The sequence below is a fragment of the Diadema antillarum genome, unplaced genomic scaffold, assembly GCF_040938485.1.
Source record: "Diadema antillarum isolate AM-2024a unplaced genomic scaffold, OU_Dant_1.0 scf00000107, whole genome shotgun sequence".
In the NCBI taxonomy this organism is placed as follows: domain Eukaryota; kingdom Metazoa; phylum Echinodermata; class Echinoidea; order Diadematoida; family Diadematidae; genus Diadema; species Diadema antillarum.
Window position 1 is genome coordinate 1,847,501 of NW_027270996.1, and position 7,323 is coordinate 1,854,823.

Below are 7,323 nucleotides of genomic sequence, written 5' to 3' on the forward strand. Positions count from 1 at the left end.
CTCGGCCGCCGATCGCGCGATCGCCGCAAAATTTTGCCTGAAAATAGAGCCGGATGTCAACTACAAGATTACACGGTCATACAATAGAAAAAAATGTTGATTTTATATTTTTGAATAAATTACTTATGCAAATTTATGCATGAAATTATATTTTTACATATAACTCCAACAAAAAGGCTGAAGGATTGCTAAATTTTTGTGTCAGAGTTCCTCAAGACACATCAAACAATTTTCATTTAAAAAAATAGCGCAGTCAAAATCAGTTTCTTTTGTTTTTTTATTGTTTTGTTAATTTTTCATGTATTTTACTGTTTTTTCGATCTTTTGTTTTCCATTGTTTGTTTGTTTTTTTTCCAAAATTTGTTGCAGGCACTTTTTCAAGCTTATCTACATTAGAATTGATTAATTTCAATGGTTAAAAGTTGAAATAATCTAATTTATATCAATTAAACAAAAATCTTTGCGCGTTGCGGAATCGTGGTGTGAAATGTCGAGAACGGGGTCAATTTGACCCCCCCCCCCCCCCCCCCCCCCAGTTAAAATAGGGTTAATTATAGCACAGCTTTATATACGTCGATCTCTAACCGTGGTCTAAACTCGACCAGACGTCTCCCTCTACATACTTTACAGTGATCATCTCTGTGTGCATGATGCTATGCTTGTAGTCCATGTAGAGTTCATACCACTGCACTGTAGGCCTAACGTTAGGTCTATAATACCGCAATGAGAACTGGACCTAGGCCCTAGGATATAGCTTATCCTGGAAAACCGTTCAATGTAGGCCCTAGACGTTTAACAGTGGTCTAGGTTCTGCTTCTACTACGTTCTAGGGCTAAATCGTGATATCGGTCCCCTCTCATTCTGCGTGTGTGTCTCCACTAATGCGCAAAGTCTATGGAGGTTGAAAGAAGTCCCCAGCTATAGCGGTGAAGGGTGAGTGGGGACCTAACCGGAGTTCTAGACTACCTACTAATACTAGTTGGGCCTAACCCGTTAGTAATAGTAGGCCTATTTCGCGTTAATGCTGTTCTAGTTGGAATAGAATAAATGAGTAGGGCCTACAATTAACGCCAACGGTTGTGAGACTTGTTTAGACTAACGCCAACGGTTAGACTTTTACAGTTAGACTTAGAGTAAGCCCTACCTCGGTAGAACCCCCAACTTAAGTACATGTAGACTAGACCGTGTCTAGTTCTATTAGTTTCTCTAAGATCTAACATTACACTGTTAGTACCGGTAGTTAACGTTAGGCCTACGACTAACGTTCTGGAGAATTTAGACTCAGAGTTTAGTGTGTCCCAATATTTTCTGAAACGCATAATGTTAACGTGAACTTTTAGAACTCTATTAGAAGATAGCTCCTGATGATCGATATATCATGAGAGGCATTTTTTCAACTTCGCTCTATAGGTGCCTACAAAAGTACAAGTAGCCCCCTCACACAGTTACAATGTCAGATGTACAATGTCAATGACGGTTACATTCGTCACTCATTTTTGTTAATTTTGGAAATCATAACCTGGTCTAGACTCTATTTTGTTTGAAAAATGCGTTTCTAACGTTAAAAAGTTAAAGACTTTATAGTCCGCGAATAGGCCGAGCCCCATCCCAACATGCACAAAGACTCAAAGCATTACTGTAGTATTAGATTCCAACACCTAACAATTGAGTTTCGGCCTCGGATTCTAGCTGTTAGGTGTTTTATATGGTAAGGTAACTGCGACCAGCCCCATAGCTAACTGTGTACACTAACGTTACAAGGAGCGTCCCTGGCCCGGGGTTATTCGTAAGGTAACTTAGATGGTCGTTAGAGGTAGTAGCCCATAATACTGGAAAAACTCAACAAGTTAATATAATTAGATCGATCTATGGTTTGCTTACCTTCAAAAATGTGAATAATATCTCCGCCCCACTCCATTTGAAGACAGAAATTTTCTCACGTCCATTACATCCAGGCTCTGATTCTCACGATTGCACAAGCACGTAAATCCTATGCATATAATACACGCACAGCACATCGTATACACATGCACACAGTACGTCCACGCACAGGCGACAGACGCGTCGCTCAGGTAAACCTTCCCGCGCCCAAACCAGGGGAAATTGCGGCTGGTGATTGGCTTAAAGTAAACACATGACAGGGGAATTCTCAATTTCTATTGGCCTAACCAAATGCATTCAAATATGTATTCACTGGAATTCACCCTAGTTCTGCCAGCTTGACTTACTAGTTCACGGTAGTTCCTTCAGTTTTACTAACATGCGCTGTTTTCGTAAGATCAACGAGTTTATGATAGTTTCTCCACTTCGACTAGCTTTATACTAGTTCCTCCACTTTGACTAATTCTTGGCGTATACACTGCAAACTAGTACAGCATACAATTTTATGCTAGTCAGACTTGATTGACTAGCTTTGGGTTAGTAAACCATGGCCTGATTTAATCCAGCAGAGCATTACTAGCTGCATTGCCGCATTTTACTATCATCATGTTCGTATAGCAATTTTTACTAACCGTGCTCGACTAGTTTAATGCTAGTCAGGCCAGGAATTGACCCATTTAGGTTGTGTGTGTACATAAAAGCAAATAAATGACATGAAAATGTAGCCATGCATATAAACCAATTCCACATATACCGTGTTTCAAGTTCACCAACTATATGAACTACATTATACTGTATTGTGTAGCGTACTGAACATTTTACAGATCAACGTTATCACAGCACAGCAACATCATATTTCTCTTTAGCCCTTTTTACACTTGTGTTTCTTAACCCCGTACTTTCTCTGACCCAAAACTATCGTTAGTCCCGCACCATTTTTTTCAGCTTTTTACACTCGCCAATTAGTCCCGTACTAAGCTCTTTTCCGGGGCTAAGGAGAAAATCGACCTTTTTACACTCGTATTTCTTAGTCCGGTACTTTCCAAACGACATGAATATTCATGATTACGCTGTGCACTGTACACGTACACGTACGCACCGGCAGCACTTGATTACCTCGTTTCTGATTGGTCAGTGGGGGTCGGACTTCGTCTCCGTCGCTTAAGCCCGGATTATATTTTCGTTCTGTTTACACTCACTTGCTTGGCACCGCAATTGCGGTGCTAACCCTGCTATTTTGCAGGGCCAGATAGTACCGGACTTTCGGTGGGGCTAGCCCACTTTGGCAAAAACAAGTGTAAACAGAAAGTGGGCTAAGGAAAGTCCCGTACCAACGGTGGGGCTAAGGCCCCCCCCCCCCCTTAGCCCCACCGTTGGTACGGGACTAAGCACAAATTTGCAAGTGTAAAAGGCCCTTTTGATAGTCATGGGCGTACCTTAATCCACTAAGTGACATTGCTTTGATATGTGCAGTTGTGGCAAAAAAAAAGAAATGTGTGGAGTGTTTACCATTTCAAAACTGCTTGAACAATGCTGTGGTATTTTAGGTGAGAGACCGACATTTACTTATTTCGGAATTAGATCAATGCAGACATGAGATATACCGAACACAGGTGAAGCTTACATAAAAACAAGCAAACGAAATGCAAATACATGCATTTAAACCAATTCCACACAGTGTTTTAAGTTTACCCTTTACATGAAATAATAATATACAGTATTGTGTAGCGTATGGAACATACTTTATGATTATGATCAACAGTATACTATCACAGCACAACGCACACCTCACAGCACTATGCACCTTCATCACTACATAGTATGAATTATATCGTGAATGACGATATATAGTCGTATTTTTAAGATAGTGTCATTTTATGTCGTACGTTTATATCTGATGCAATCTTCCTCGTCAGGCTCTGCTTACGAAGATGGTCCCTGCAATTTATGGTATAAAGTTTCATTCTTTCACCAAACAGCCGCGAATTGGAAGCGGTGGCGTTGTAAAAAAAAAAGAAAGAAAAAAAAAGAGTTATCAAATTCACGTTTTGAGTCTATTTAAAGTTTCATTGTAACTATACAAACTCAAGGTCGAAAAGGTAATGACGTTATCACCGCACACAAAAATACCAGTGGTTAGTAAACACAAAACTGTCACATCTTGGTCAATTATTTAGCAACTGCAGACTCTTTCCCCCTAAAAAATAAGGAAAAAAAAAAACATTCTCGGCAGGTTATTACTGGACTACAAGGATTCTATGTGGAAGACACATCTTATTGTTGAAAACAAATTTGAACTTTGAACTTTTAACTTTGTTATCTATTTTATGTCAAAACAAGAGTTTTAGTGAAGGTGAGGGGACTTTATTTCCTCTACTAGTCGGAATCATGCGATATGAAAAATTAATGACAGGTATCACTGATTTCAATTGAAGAAAAATTGGCAAACTTTACATTCCAAAAATCTATTGTTATGAGTATTATTGATATTATCAATAGTAATATAGTAATAGTATGGTAATAATAATAATAATAATAATAATGATAATAACAATGATAATAATACTAATAATACAATACATTTATAAGGCGCTTAATACAGATGTTTCTAAGCGCACACTTTACCAAAAAAAAAATAATATTTATACCAGAATAATACACAAATACCAAAATACAGGTACAAAAATGCAAAAAAAAAAAAAATAGATACAGTGTATAATTATGATAGATAATGAAAATCAAAATCAATGTGTACCTCCATCGACCGACCCACAACCGGACTATTCCAAAGGACTAATACTATTATTATTATTAGTAGTAGTAGTATTATCAATATCAATTTCATCATTATCATCATCATCAGCAGCTTTATCATCATCATCACCGTCATCATCACTCATTCGAGACTTTTCAATTTTCCCCTCCTAGACTTCCTCAACCACACAATCGAAAAGTCCCTATTATTCTTTGAAAGTCGCTTTTGTCTGAACAGGAAGTGAAAAATCGACCTCAAGGCCTCACCACGTAAGTGTTTGGTTTTTTGTGTGTTTGACCACTTCAGTGGGAATTTTCCCTACTCTTTACGATAGTTATATAGTGTATCAAGTGCGATATTTTACATGCGTGGGTAGGTTATGACTCTCACACACATCCTGATATCATATTATTGCTTTGTATGGAAACAGGAAAGTCAGAGAAGTAAATCAGGGGAAACCATGGGGAACATTATAGGACACGTAACAAGATTAATGAATTTTAGAAATCAAATTGACAAATCGCACGTGATCTCGGTTTTGAGCAAATTTCCATTTGTTTTGTGCAAAAATAACACAATAACAAAAATAATTTTACTTTTCATTTTTCCCGAATATTCGGGCACAGACATGACGGACAAAACTTATCCGGTGGTGAGGATATGCAAAAGTAAGTCTGAAGCGAAATTTCCTGTAGAGTAAAATGCTGATAGATGATATTTTTCTAATGTACCAATTGAATGGAAAGCTACCATTTACTTTATTTATTTTATCTTATTATTTTTTTTTTTATTGTGTGTCCATCTTTTTTTACAAAAAAAAATCACTAGTCTTCTTCTAAAACTTGTCTGCTCTCATACAAAAGCAATTCAGTATCGCATAAATTTCCATTTAAAGTCTGCTCGGAAAGACTTTATAGCAATAAGGATAATGTCTTGCTATCAAAAGGGCGCTACTACCGGGCTGGGACTCGAACCCGCCTCATGCATCCACGGATCCAAGCTTATCCGCTATAGGCCTTAATCGCTCAGCCACGGCAGGTCGTTTGAAATGGAACCTCGACCGTTCTGTTTCTCATACTTTGTTCTATTGAAAATTATTTGAACTTTTAACACGTGGAATTGCATTCATATAATCATTTTAACAAGCTGTGCAGTCTTGATGCTTTTGCAAAATTATCACTGGCACCATATCTATACGTAGGACCCTATTTACATGTTTTGATAGAGCTGCATTCCTGTTATATTTATCATTACTTGGGAATGTACCCACAAGGGCAATAAAGTGTAACAACGGTGACAAATCGGAAACAGTATACTGAGTAATTTTATTAAGTAATCCACTGATTGACACTGCTGAGTAAAATGAAAGTGATGCCACTTTCTTATTTTTGGTTTTGTTTATGTTTTTCTCTCAAAATAAATGTACTTTCTCTTTAATTAGGCCATTGGCATGTGAGATAACTGTCATCGTACCTATCCTTCGTCAAGCAGAAAGTTGAAACCATCGTTATATAACACCAACCATGCATGACTCGGTCATTTAAATTTTGTATAAGTGCTTAAAGGGACTTTACGGATGTGACGTCACAACCACGTGACCAAACAGGTTATACATCGCGTAAGGCTAATAATAATTTATGTCATTGATGAATATCAGTTCTCGTGTTCATATCAACTCGTGATTTATGAGCAAATTTAGCTAATTCAACTTTTTTTTCCAATTTCAATCTTTTTCTGCAACATTTATTTGCAAGAATACAATTATACAAACGAAAATATTCAAGCATAACAGAGAAATTTTGGTAAAATAAAACTCCCTAAGGAAAATCATTTTTTACAAACGCTTTCTTCACACTTGATCACTCTCACTCAACTTGTTGTATTGCAATTTTCCCCACATATCATCAATTTCATCACAAGGAAACGGGAAAACAGTTAATTGGAAAATATTTTCTTTGGCTACAAAAATATTATCATAATTATACACATGTGATTTGTTTTACATGTATTCTTAAAAATCGTGATTTCCAGCAATTTCCAGCAAATTTCCTGCATTTAGAGTTTCCGCTTTATATTGCGATATCATTTTGTTGTTGTTGGTAGTAGTAGTAGTACTAGTAGTAGTAGTAGTTGTTGTAGTAGTTGTAGGATGTACTGTGAACTGTTTTGGAAAATTATGCGATACAACGGAGGCATATTAATTACAAGGACATTTTTAGTTGATTTATTTATATATCAATATGCTTATATCATTCATTGTAACTGTCGCTGAAACAAGTAACTGTGATGTGTGATGTGTTTACATTGTCATGATTGTTGTAAAAATGTAATGGAAACAATTTTTTTTTAACGTCCCATCATAGATCAATAAAGATGAATCTATAAAAATCTGGATATTTCTTTGATATATATTAAGGTTTGTGATCATATACATCCAAGAATGACATCTGCCACGTTTTCCTCAACCGCTAATTTAGCTGCCAAAATAACATGGTGACTGCTTCCCTCCGACCATCCAGACAGTGAAAGAGTTCTCAAAACAGGGTCCTTCAAGAGGCTCATCGTGTTTTCTATCTTTGTTTACCAGAGGGCTAAAATGAGCTTGCAATTATAAGCAACGAAAAGGATGAATTCATTGGTTTCACCGTGGATGCTGATGTTGCCTGCCGTGCGCAGTTACCGCTATT

At 37.1% G+C, this 7,323-nt stretch overlaps 1 long non-coding RNA gene across 1 annotated transcript in view; it reads right to left on the reverse strand.

Annotated features, from left to right (window-relative positions):
- LOC139719190 (uncharacterized) overlaps positions 1 to 2,568 on the reverse strand; it is a 5,987-nt gene extending 3,419 nt beyond the window's left edge. Inside the window, exon 1 of the long non-coding RNA XR_011710074.1 lies at positions 1,882 to 2,568. This is a non-coding gene — a long non-coding RNA (uncharacterized lncRNA). The remainder of the gene's footprint in view (positions 1 to 1,881) is intronic.
- Between the last annotated feature and the right edge of the window lie 4,755 nt (positions 2,569 to 7,323).